Source organism: Schistocerca cancellata, chromosome 12 (assembly GCF_023864275.1).
Source record: "Schistocerca cancellata isolate TAMUIC-IGC-003103 chromosome 12, iqSchCanc2.1, whole genome shotgun sequence".
In the NCBI taxonomy this organism is placed as follows: domain Eukaryota; kingdom Metazoa; phylum Arthropoda; class Insecta; order Orthoptera; family Acrididae; genus Schistocerca; species Schistocerca cancellata.
This window is the reverse complement of record NC_064637.1, coordinates 3,972,485-3,985,360: the sequence shown is the minus strand read 5'-3', so window position 1 is coordinate 3,985,360 and position 12,876 is coordinate 3,972,485.

Here is a 12,876-nt window from a genome sequence, read left to right as displayed (position 1 = left end):
CGACGCAATTTCTGTTTTAATGTGTCATTGTGAGGGATCGACGAATGCAATAAAGAAGGAATAGTACATCCGAAAAGAAATATTCGGCTCCGAATAGGAGATCCCGTCGTTGCCATAAAACGTTCCTCGAATTATAAAGACAAGGCATAGAACTTATAGTATTTCATAGCGACGCAATTTCTGTGTTAATTCGTCATTGTGAGGGATCGACGGATGCAATAAAGAAGGAATAGTGCATCCGACATGAGATACTCGCCTCCCAATAGGAGATCCTGTCGTTGCCATAGAAACGTTCCTCGATTTAGAAAGAGAAGGCGTAGGACATATAGTATTTCATAGCGACGCAATTTCTGTGTTAATTCGTCATTGTGAGGGATCGACGGATGCAATAAAGAAGGAACAGTGCAACCGACATGAGATATTCGCCTCCCAGTAGGAGATCCTGTCGTTGCCATAGGATCGTTCCTCGATTTAGAAAGAGAAGTCATAGAACCTATAGTATTTCATAGCGACGCAATTTCTGTGTTAATTCGTCATTGTGAGGGATCGACGGATGCAATAAAGAAGGAACAGTGCATCCGACATGAGATATTCGCCTGCCAATGGGAGATCCTGTCGCTGCCACAGAAACGCTCCTCGATTTATAAAAGAGAAGGCATAGAACCTCTAGTATTACATAGCGATGCAATTTCTGTTTTAATTTGTCATTGTGAGGGATCGACGAATGCAATAAGGAAGCAATAGTACATCCGAAAAGAAATTTTCGGCTCCGAATAGGAGATCCTGTCGTTGCCATAGAAACGTTCCTCGATTTATAAAGACAAGGCACAGAACTTATAGTATTTCATAGCGACGCAATTTCTGTGTTAATTCGTCATTGTGAGGGATCGACGGATGCAATAAAGAAGGAATAGTGCATCCGACATGAGATACTCGCCTCCCAATAGGAGATCCTGTCGTTGCCATAGAAACGTTCCTCGATTTAGAAAGAGAAGGCGTAGGACATATAGTATTTCATAGCGACGCAATTTCTGTGTTAATTCGTCATTGTGAGGGATCGACGGATGCAATAAAGAAGGAACAGTGCAACCGACATGAGATATTCGCCTCCCAGTAGGAGATCCTGTCGTTGCCATAGGATCGTTCCTCGATTTAGAAAGAGAAGTCATAGAACCTATAGTATTTCATATCGACGCAATTTCTGTGTTAATTCGTCATTGTGAGGGATCGACGGATGCAATAAATAAGGAATAGTGCACCCGACATGAGATATTCGCGTCCCATTAGGAGATCCTGTCGTTGCCATAGAAACGCTCCTCAATTTAGAAAGAGAAGTCATAGAACCTATAGTTTTTCATAGCGACGCAATTTCTGTGTTAATTCGTCATTGTGAGGGATCGAGGGATGCAAAAAAGAAGGAATAGTGCATCCGACATGAGATACTCGCCTCCCAATTGGAGATCCTGTCGTTGCCATAGAAACGTTCCTCGATTTAGAAAGAGAAGGCGTAGGACATATAGTATTTCATAGCGACGCAATTTCTTTGTTAATTCGTCATTGTGAGGGATCGACGGATGCAATAAAGAAGGAATAGTGCATCGGACATGAGATACTCGCCTCCCAATAGGAGATCCTTTCGTTGCCATAGAAACGCTCCTTGATTTAGAAAGAGAAGGCGTAGGACATATAGTATTTCATAGCGACGAAATATCTGTGTTAATTCGTCATTGTGAGGGATCGACGGATGCAATAAATAAGGAATAGTGCACCCGACATGAGATATTCGCGTCCCAGTAGGAGATCCTGTCGTTGCCATAGGATCGTTCCTCGAACTAGAAAGAGAAGGCATAGGACCTATAGTATTTCATAGCGACGCAATTTCGGTGTTAATTCGTCATTGTGAGGGATCGACGGATGCAATAAGGAAGAAATAGTGCATTCGACATGAGATACTCGCCTCCCAATAGGAGATCTTGTCGTTCCCATAGAAACCCTCCTCGATTTAGAAAGAGAAGTCATAGAACCTATAGTATTTCATAGCTACGCAATTTCTGTGTTAATTCGTCATTGTGAGGGATCGACGGATGCAATAAAGAAGGAATAGTGCATTCGACATGAGATACTCGCCTCCCAATAGGAGATCCGGTCGTTGCCATAGAAACGCTCCTCGATTTAGAAACAGAAGTCATAGAACCTATAGTATTTTATAGCGACGCAATTTCTTTGTTAATTCGTCATTGTGAGGGATCGACGGATGCAATAAAGAAGGAATAGTGCATCCGACATGAGATACTCGCCTCCCAATGGGAGATCCTGTCGTTGCCATAGAAACGCTCCTCAATTTAGAAAGAGAAGTCATAGAACCTATAGTATTTCATAGCGACGCAATTTCTGTGTTAATTCGTCATTCTGAGGGATCGACGGATGCAAAAAAGAAGGAATAGTGCATCCGACATGAGATACTCGCCTCCCAATCGGAGATCCTGTCGTTGCCATAGAAACGTTCCTCGATTTAGAAAGAGAAGGCGTAGGACATATAGTATTTCATAGCGACGCAATTTCTGTGTTAATTCGTCATTGTGAGGGGTCGACGGATGCAATAAAGAAGGAACTGTGCATCCGACATGAGATACATGCCTCCCAGTAGGAGATCCTGTCGTTGCCATAGAAACGCCCCTCCATTTAGAAACAGAAGTCATAGAGCCTGTAGTATTTCATAGCGACGCAAATTCTGTGTTAATTCGTCATTGTGAGGGATCGACGGATGCAATAAATAAGGAATAGTGCATCCGACTTGAGATATTTGCCTCCCAATAGGAGATCCTGTCGTTGCCATAGGATCATTCCTCGATTTAGAAAGAGAAGGCATAGGACCTATAGTATTTCATAGCGACGCTATTTCTGTGTTAATTCGTCATTGTGAGGGATCGACGGATGCAATGAAGAAGGAATAGTGCATTCGATATGAGATACCCACCTCCCAATAGGAGATCCTGTCGTTGCCATACGATCGTTCCTCGATTTAAAAAGAGAAGGCATAGGACCTATAGTATTTCATAGCGACGCAATTTCTGTGTTAATTCGTCATTCTGAGGGATCGACGGATGCAAAAAAGAAGGAATAGTGCATCCGACATGAGATACTCGCCTCCCAATAGGAGATCCTGACGTTGCCATAAGATCGTTCCTCGATTTAGAAAGAGAAGGCATAGAACCTATAGTATTTCATAGCGACGCAATTTCTGTGTTAATTCGTCATTGTGAGGGATCGACGGATGCAATAAAGAAGGAATAGTGCATCCGACATGAGATACTCGCCTCCCAATGGGAGATCCTGTCGTTGCCACAGAAACGCTCCTCGATTTAGAAAGAGTAGGCATAGAACCTCTAGTATTTCATAGCGACGCAATTTCTGTTTTAATGTGTCATTGTGAGGGATCGACGAATGCAATAAAGAAGGAATAGTGCATCCGACATGAGATACTCGCCTCCCAATAGGAGATCCTGTCGTTGCCATAGAAACGTTCCTCGATTTAGAAAGAGAAGGCGTAGGACATATAGTATTTCATAGCGACGCAATTTCTGTGTTAATTCGTCATTGTGAGTGATCGACGGATGCAATAAAGAAGGAGCAGTGCAACCGACATGAGATATTCGCCTCCCAGTAGGAGATCCTGTCGTTGCCATAGGATCGTTCCTCGATTTAGAAAGAGAAGGCATAAAACCTATAGTATTTCATAGCGACGCAATTTCTGTGTTAATTCGTCATTGTGAGGGATCGACGGATGCAATAAAGAAGGAATAGTGCATCGGACATGAGATATTCGCCTCCCAATAGGAGATCCTGTCGTTGCCATAGAAACGCTCCTTGATTTAGAAAGGGAAGTCATAGAACCTATAGTATATCATAGCGACGCAATTTCTGTGTTAATTCGTCATTGTGAGGGATCGACGGATGCAATAAAGAAGGAACAGTGCATCCGACATGAGATACTCGCCTCCCAATTGGAGATCCTGTCGTTGCCATAGGATCGTTCCTCGATTTAGAAAGAGAAGGCATAGGACCTATAGTATTTCATAGCGACGCTATTTCTGTGTTAATTCGTCATTGTGAGGGATCGACGGATGCAATGAAGAAGGAATAGTGCATTCGATATGAGATACCCACCTCCCAATAGGAGATCCTGTCGTTGCCATACGATCGTTCCTCGATTTAAAAAGAGAAGGCATAGGACCTATAGTATTTCATAGCGACGCAATTTCTGTGTTAATTCGTCATTCTCAGGGATCGACGGATGCAAAAAAGAAGGAATAGTGCATCCGACATGAGATACTCGCCTCCCAATAGGAGATCCTGACGTTGCCATAAAATCGTTCCTCGATTTAGAAAGAGAAGGCATAGAACCTACAGTATTTCATAGCGACGCAATTTCTGTGTTAATTCGTCATTGTGAGGGATCGACGGATGCAATAAAGAAGGAATAGTGCATCCGACATGAGATACTCGCCTCCCAATAGGAGATCCTGTCGTTGCCATAGAAACGTTCCTCGATTTAGAAAGAGAAGGCGTAGGACATATAGTATTTCATAGCGACGCAATTTCTGTGTTAATTCGTCATTGTGAGTGATCGACGGATGCAATAAAGAAGGAACAGTGCAACCGACATGAGATATTCGCCTCCCAGTAGGAGATCCTGTCGTTGCCATAGGATCGTTCCTCGATTTAGAAAGAGAAGGCATAAAACCTATAGTATTTCATAGCGACGCAATTTCTGTGTTAATTCGTCATTCTGAGGGATCGACGGATGCAAAAAAGAAGGAATAGTGCATCCGACATGAGATACTCGGCTCCCAATAGGAGATCCTGACGTTGCCATAAGATCGTTCCTCGATTTAGAAAGAGAAGGCATAGAACCTATAGTATTTCATAGCGACGCAATTTCTGTGTTAATTCGTCATTGTGAGGGATCGACGGATGCAATAAAGAAGGAATAGTGCATCCGACATGAGATACTCGCCTCCCAATGGGAGATCCTGTCGTTGCCACAGAAACGCTCCTCGATTTAGAAAGTGTAGGCATAGAACCTCTAGTATTTCATAGCGACGCAATTTCTGTTTTAATGTGTCATTGTGAGGGATCGACGAATGCAATAAAGAAGGAATAGTACATCCGAAAAGAAATATTCGGCTCCGAATAGGAGATCCCGTCGTTGCCATAAAACGTTCCTCGATTTATAAAGACAAGGCATAGAACTTATAGTATTTCATAGCGACGCAATTTCTGTGTTAATTCGTCATTGTGAGGGATCGACGGATGCAATAAAGAAGGAATAGTGCATCCGACATGAGATACTCGCCTCCCAATAGGAGATCCTGTCGTTGCCATAGAAACGTTCCTCGATTTAGAAAGAGAAGGCGTAGGACATATAGTATTTCATAGCGACGCAATTTCTGTGTTAATTCGTCATTGTGAGTGATCGACGGATGCAATAAAGAAGGAACAGTGCAACCGACATGAGATATTCGCCTCCCAGTAGGAGATCCTGTCGTTGCCATAGGATCGTTCCTCGATTTAGAAAGAGAAGGCATAAAACCTATAGTATTTCATAGCGACGCAATTTCTGTGTTAATTCGTCATTGTGAGGGATCGACGGATGCAATAAAGAAGGAATAGTGCATCGGACATGAGATACTCGCCTCCCAATAGGAGATCCTGTCGTTGCCATAGAAACGCTCCTTGATTTAGAAAGGGAAGTCATAGAACCTATAGTATTTCATAGCGACGCAATTTCTGTGTTAATTCGTCATTGTGAGGGATCGACGGATGCAATAAAGAAGGAACAGTGCATCCGACATGAGATACTCGCCTCCCAATTGGAGATCCTGTCGTTGCCATAGAAACGTTCCTCGATTTAGAAAGAGAAGGCGTAGGACATATAGTATTTCATAGCGACGCAATTTCTGTGTTAATTCGTCATTGTGAGGGATCGACGGATGCAATAAAGAAGGAACTGTTTATCCGACATGAGATACATGCCTCCCAATAGGAGATCCTGTCGTTGCCATAGAAACGCCCCTCCATTTAGAAACAGAAGTCATAGAGCCTATAGTATTTCATAGCGACGCAAATTCTGTGTTAATTCGTCATTGTGAGGGATCGACGGATGCAATACATTAGGAATAGTGCATCCGACTTGAGATATTTGCCTCCCAATAGGAGATCCTGTCGTTGCCATAGGATCGTTCCTCGATTTAGAAAGAGAAGGCATAGGACCTATAGTATTTCATAGCGACGCTATTTCTGTGTTAATTCGTCATTGTGAGGGATCGACGGATGCAATGAAGAAGGAATAGTGCATTCGATATGAGATACCCACCTCCCAATAGGAGATCCTGTCGTTGCCATACGATCGTTCCTCGATTTAAAAAGAGAAGGCATAGGACCTATAGTATTTCATAGCGACGCAATTTCTGTGTTAATTCGTCATTCTGAGGGATCGACGGATGCAAAAAAGAAGGAATAGTGCATCCGACATGAGATACTCGCCTCCCAATAGGAGATCCTGACGTTGCCATAAAATCGTTCATCGATTTAGAAAGAGAAGGCATAGAACCTATAGTATTTCATAGCGACGCAATTTCTGTGTTAATTCGTCATTGTGAGGGATCGACGGATGCAATAAAGAAGGAATAGTGCATCCGACATGAGATACTCGCCTCCCAATGGGAGATCCTGTCGTTGCCACAGAAACGCTCCTCGATTTAGAAAGAGTAGGCATAGAACCTCTAGTATTTCATAGCGACGCAATTTCTGTTTTAATGTGTCATTGTGAGGGATCGACGAATGCAATAAAGAAGGAATAGTACATCCGAAAAGAAATATTCGGCTCCGAATAGGAGATCCCGTCGTTGCCATAAAACGTTCCTCGAATTATAAAGACAAGGCATAGAACTTATAGTATTTCATAGCGACGCAATTTCTGTGTTAATTCGTCATTGTGAGGGATCGACGGATGCAATAAAGAAGGAATAGTGCATCCGACATGAGATACTCGCCTCCCAATAGGAGATCCTGTCGTTGCCATAGAAACGTTCCTCGATTTAGAAAGAGAAGGCGTAGGACATATAGTATTTCATAGCGACGCAATTTCTGTGTTAATTCGTCATTGTGAGGGATCGACGGATGCAATAAAGAAGGAACAGTGCAACCGACATGAGATATTCGCCTCCCAGTAGGAGATCCTGTCGTTGCCATAGGATCGTTCCTCGATTTAGAAAGAGAAGTCATAGAACCTATAGTATTTCATAGCGACGCAATTTCTGTGTTAATTCGTCATTGTGAGGGATCGACGGATGCAATAAAGAAGGAACAGTGCATCCGACATGAGATATTCGCCTGCCAATGGGAGATCCTGTCGCTGCCACAGAAACGCTCCTCGATTTATAAAAGAGAAGGCATAGAACCTCTAGTATTACATAGCGATGCAATTTCTGTTTTAATTTGTCATTGTGAGGGATCGACGAATGCAATAAGGAAGCAATAGTACATCCGAAAAGAAATTTTCGGCTCCGAATAGGAGATCCTGTCGTTGCCATAGAAACGTTCCTCGATTTATAAAGACAAGGCACAGAACTTATAGTATTTCATAGCGACGCAATTTCTGTGTTAATTCGTCATTGTGAGGGATCGACGGATGCAATAAAGAAGGAATAGTGCATCCGACATGAGATACTCGCCTCCCAATAGGAGATCCTGTCGTTGCCATAGAAACGTTCCTCGATTTAGAAAGAGAAGGCGTAGGACATATAGTATTTCATAGCGACGCAATTTCTGTGTTAATTCGTCATTGTGAGGGATCGACGGATGCAATAAAGAAGGAACAGTGCAACCGACATGAGATATTCGCCTCCCAGTAGGAGATCCTGTCGTTGCCATAGGATCGTTCCTCGATTTAGAAAGAGAAGTCATAGAACCTATAGTATTTCATATCGACGCAATTTCTGTGTTAATTCGTCATTGTGAGGGATCGACGGATGCAATAAATAAGGAATAGTGCACCCGACATGAGATATTCGCGTCCCATTAGGAGATCCTGTCGTTGCCATAGAAACGCTCCTCAATTTAGAAAGAGAAGTCATAGAACCTATAGTTTTTCATAGCGACGCAATTTCTGTGTTAATTCGTCATTGTGAGGGATCGAGGGATGCAAAAAAGAAGGAATAGTGCATCCGACATGAGATACTCGCCTCCCAATTGGAGATCCTGTCGTTGCCATAGAAACGTTCCTCGATTTAGAAAGAGAAGGCGTAGGACATATAGTATTTCATAGCGACGCAATTTCTTTGTTAATTCGTCATTGTGAGGGATCGACGGATGCAATAAAGAAGGAATAGTGCATCGGACATGAGATACTCGCCTCCCAATAGGAGATCCTTTCGTTGCCATAGAAACGCTCCTTGATTTAGAAAGAGAAGGCGTAGGACATATAGTATTTCATAGCGACGAAATATCTGTGTTAATTCGTCATTGTGAGGGATCGACGGATGCAATAAATAAGGAATAGTGCACCCGACATGAGATATTCGCGTCCCAGTAGGAGATCCTGTCGTTGCCATAGGATCGTTCCTCGAACTAGAAAGAGAAGGCATAGGACCTATAGTATTTCATAGCGACGCAATTTCGGTGTTAATTCGTCATTGTGAGGGATCGACGGATGCAATAAGGAAGAAATAGTGCATTCGACATGAGATACTCGCCTCCCAATAGGAGATCTTGTCGTTCCCATAGAAACCCTCCTCGATTTAGAAAGAGAAGTCATAGAACCTATAGTATTTCATAGCTACGCAATTTCTGTGTTAATTCGTCATTGTGAGGGATCGACGGATGCAATAAAGAAGGAATAGTGCATTCGACATGAGATACTCGCCTCCCAATAGGAGATCCGGTCGTTGCCATAGAAACGCTCCTCGATTTAGAAACAGAAGTCATAGAACCTATAGTATTTTATAGCGACGCAATTTCTTTGTTAATTCGTCATTGTGAGGGATCGACGGATGCAATAAAGAAGGAATAGTGCATCCGACATGAGATACTCGCCTCCCAATGGGAGATCCTGTCGTTGCCATAGAAACGCTCCTCAATTTAGAAAGAGAAGTCATAGAACCTATAGTATTTCATAGCGACGCAATTTCTGTGTTAATTCGTCATTCTGAGGGATCGACGGATGCAAAAAAGAAGGAATAGTGCATCCGACATGAGATACTCGCCTCCCAATCGGAGATCCTGTCGTTGCCATAGAAACGTTCCTCGATTTAGAAAGAGAAGGCGTAGGACATATAGTATTTCATAGCGACGCAATTTCTGTGTTAATTCGTCATTGTGAGGGGTCGACGGATGCAATAAAGAAGGAACTGTGCATCCGACATGAGATACATGCCTCCCAGTAGGAGATCCTGTCGTTGCCATAGAAACGCCCCTCCATTTAGAAACAGAAGTCATAGAGCCTGTAGTATTTCATAGCGACGCAAATTCTGTGTTAATTCGTCATTGTGAGGGATCGACGGATGCAATAAATAAGGAATAGTGCATCCGACTTGAGATATTTGCCTCCCAATAGGAGATCCTGTCGTTGCCATAGGATCATTCCTCGATTTAGAAAGAGAAGGCATAGGACCTATAGTATTTCATAGCGACGCTATTTCTGTGTTAATTCGTCATTGTGAGGGATCGACGGATGCAATGAAGAAGGAATAGTGCATTCGATATGAGATACCCACCTCCCAATAGGAGATCCTGTCGTTGCCATACGATCGTTCCTCGATTTAAAAAGAGAAGGCATAGGACCTATAGTATTTCATAGCGACGCAATTTCTGTGTTAATTCGTCATTCTGAGGGATCGACGGATGCAAAAAAGAAGGAATAGTGCATCCGACATGAGATACTCGCCTCCCAATAGGAGATCCTGACGTTGCCATAAGATCGTTCCTCGATTTAGAAAGAGAAGGCATAGAACCTATAGTATTTCATAGCGACGCAATTTCTGTGTTAATTCGTCATTGTGAGGGATCGACGGATGCAATAAAGAAGGAATAGTGCATCCGACATGAGATACTCGCCTCCCAATGGGAGATCCTGTCGTTGCCACAGAAACGCTCCTCGATTTAGAAAGAGTAGGCATAGAACCTCTAGTATTTCATAGCGACGCAATTTCTGTTTTAATGTGTCATTGTGAGGGATCGACGAATGCAATAAAGAAGGAATAGTGCATCCGACATGAGATACTCGCCTCCCAATAGGAGATCCTGTCGTTGCCATAGAAACGTTCCTCGATTTAGAAAGAGAAGGCGTAGGACATATAGTATTTCATAGCGACGCAATTTCTGTGTTAATTCGTCATTGTGAGTGATCGACGGATGCAATAAAGAAGGAGCAGTGCAACCGACATGAGATATTCGCCTCCCAGTAGGAGATCCTGTCGTTGCCATAGGATCGTTCCTCGATTTAGAAAGAGAAGGCATAAAACCTATAGTATTTCATAGCGACGCAATTTCTGTGTTAATTCGTCATTGTGAGGGATCGACGGATGCAATAAAGAAGGAATAGTGCATCGGACATGAGATATTCGCCTCCCAATAGGAGATCCTGTCGTTGCCATAGAAACGCTCCTTGATTTAGAAAGGGAAGTCATAGAACCTATAGTATATCATAGCGACGCAATTTCTGTGTTAATTCGTCATTGTGAGGGATCGACGGATGCAATAAAGAAGGAACAGTGCATCCGACATGAGATACTCGCCTCCCAATTGGAGATCCTGTCGTTGCCATAGGATCGTTCCTCGATTTAGAAAGAGAAGGCATAGGACCTATAGTATTTCATAGCGACGCTATTTCTGTGTTAATTCGTCATTGTGAGGGATCGACGGATGCAATGAAGAAGGAATAGTGCATTCGATATGAGATACCCACCTCCCAATAGGAGATCCTGTCGTTGCCATACGATCGTTCCTCGATTTAAAAAGAGAAGGCATAGGACCTATAGTATTTCATAGCGACGCAATTTCTGTGTTAATTCGTCATTCTCAGGGATCGACGGATGCAAAAAAGAAGGAATAGTGCATCCGACATGAGATACTCGCCTCCCAATAGGAGATCCTGACGTTGCCATAAAATCGTTCCTCGATTTAGAAAGAGAAGGCATAGAACCTACAGTATTTCATAGCGACGCAATTTCTGTGTTAATTCGTCATTGTGAGGGATCGACGGATGCAATAAAGAAGGAATAGTACATCCGAAAAGAAATATTCGGCTCCCAATAGGAGATCCCGTCGTTGCCATAAAACGTTCCTCGATTTATAAAGACAAGGCATAGAACTTATAGTATTTCATAGCGACGAAATTTCTGTGTTAATTCGTCATTGTGAGGGATCGACGGATGCAATAAAGAAGGAATAGTGCATTCGACATGAGATACTCGCCTCCCAATAGGAGATCCTGTCGTTGCCATAGAAACGCTCCTCGATTTAGAAAGAGAAGTCATAGAACCTATAGTATTTTATAGCGACGCAATTTCTTTGTTAATTCGTCATTGTGAGGGATCGACGGATGCAATAAAGAAGGAATAGTGCATCCGACATGAGATACTCGCCTCCCAATGGGAGATCCTGTCGTTGCCATAGAAACGCTCCTCAATTTAGAAAGAGAAGTCATAGAACCTATAGTATTTCATAGCGACGCAATTTCTGTGTTAATTCGTCATTGTGAGGGATCGACGGATGCAAAAAAGAAGGAATAGTGCATCCGACATGAGATACTCGCCTCCCAATTGGAGACCCTGTCGTTGCCATAGAAACGTTCCTCGATTTAGAAAGAGAACGCGTAGGACATATAGTATTTCATAGCGACGCAATTTCTGTGTTAATTCGTCATTGTGAGGGATCGACGGATGCAATAAAGAAGGAACTGTGCATCCGACATGAGATACATGCCTCCCAATAGGAGATCCTGTCGTTGCCATAGAAACGCCCCTCCATTTAGAAAAAGAAGTCATAGAGCCTATAGTATTTCATAGCGACGCAAATTCTGTGTTAATTCGTCATTGTGAGGGATCGACGGATGCAATAAATAAGGAATAGTGCATCCGACTTGAGATATTTGCCTCCCAATAGGAGATCCTGTCGTTGCCATAGGATCGTTCCTCGATTTAGAAAGAGAAGGCATAGGACCTATAGTATTTCATAGCGACGCTATTTCTGTGTTAATTCGTCATTGTGAGGGATCGACGGATGCAATGAAGAAGGAATAGTGCATTCGATATGAGATACCCACCTCCCAATAGGAGATCCTGTCGTTGCCATACGATCGTTCCTCGATTTAAAAAGGGAAGACATAGGACCTATAGTATTTCATAGCGACGCAATTTCTGTGTTAATTCGTCATTCTGAGGGATCGACGGATGCAAAAAAGAAGGAATAGTGCATCCGACATGAGATACTCGCCTCCCAATAGGAGATCCTGACGTTGCCATAAGATCGTTCCTCGATTTAGAAAGAGAAGGCATAGAACCTATAGTATTTCATAGCGACGCAATTTCTGTGTTAATTCGTCATTGTGAGGGATCGACGGATGCAATAAAGAAGGAATAGTGCATCCGACATGAGATACTCGCCTCCCAATGGGAGATCCTGTCGTTGCCACAGAAACGCTCTTCGATTTAGAAAGAGTAGGCATAGAACCTCTAGTATTTCATAGCGACGCAATTTCTGTTTTAATGTGTCATTGTGAGGGATCGACGAATGCAATAAAGAAGGAATAGTACATCCGAAAAGAAATATTCGGCTCCGAATAGGAGATCCGGTCGTTGCCATAAAACGTTCCTC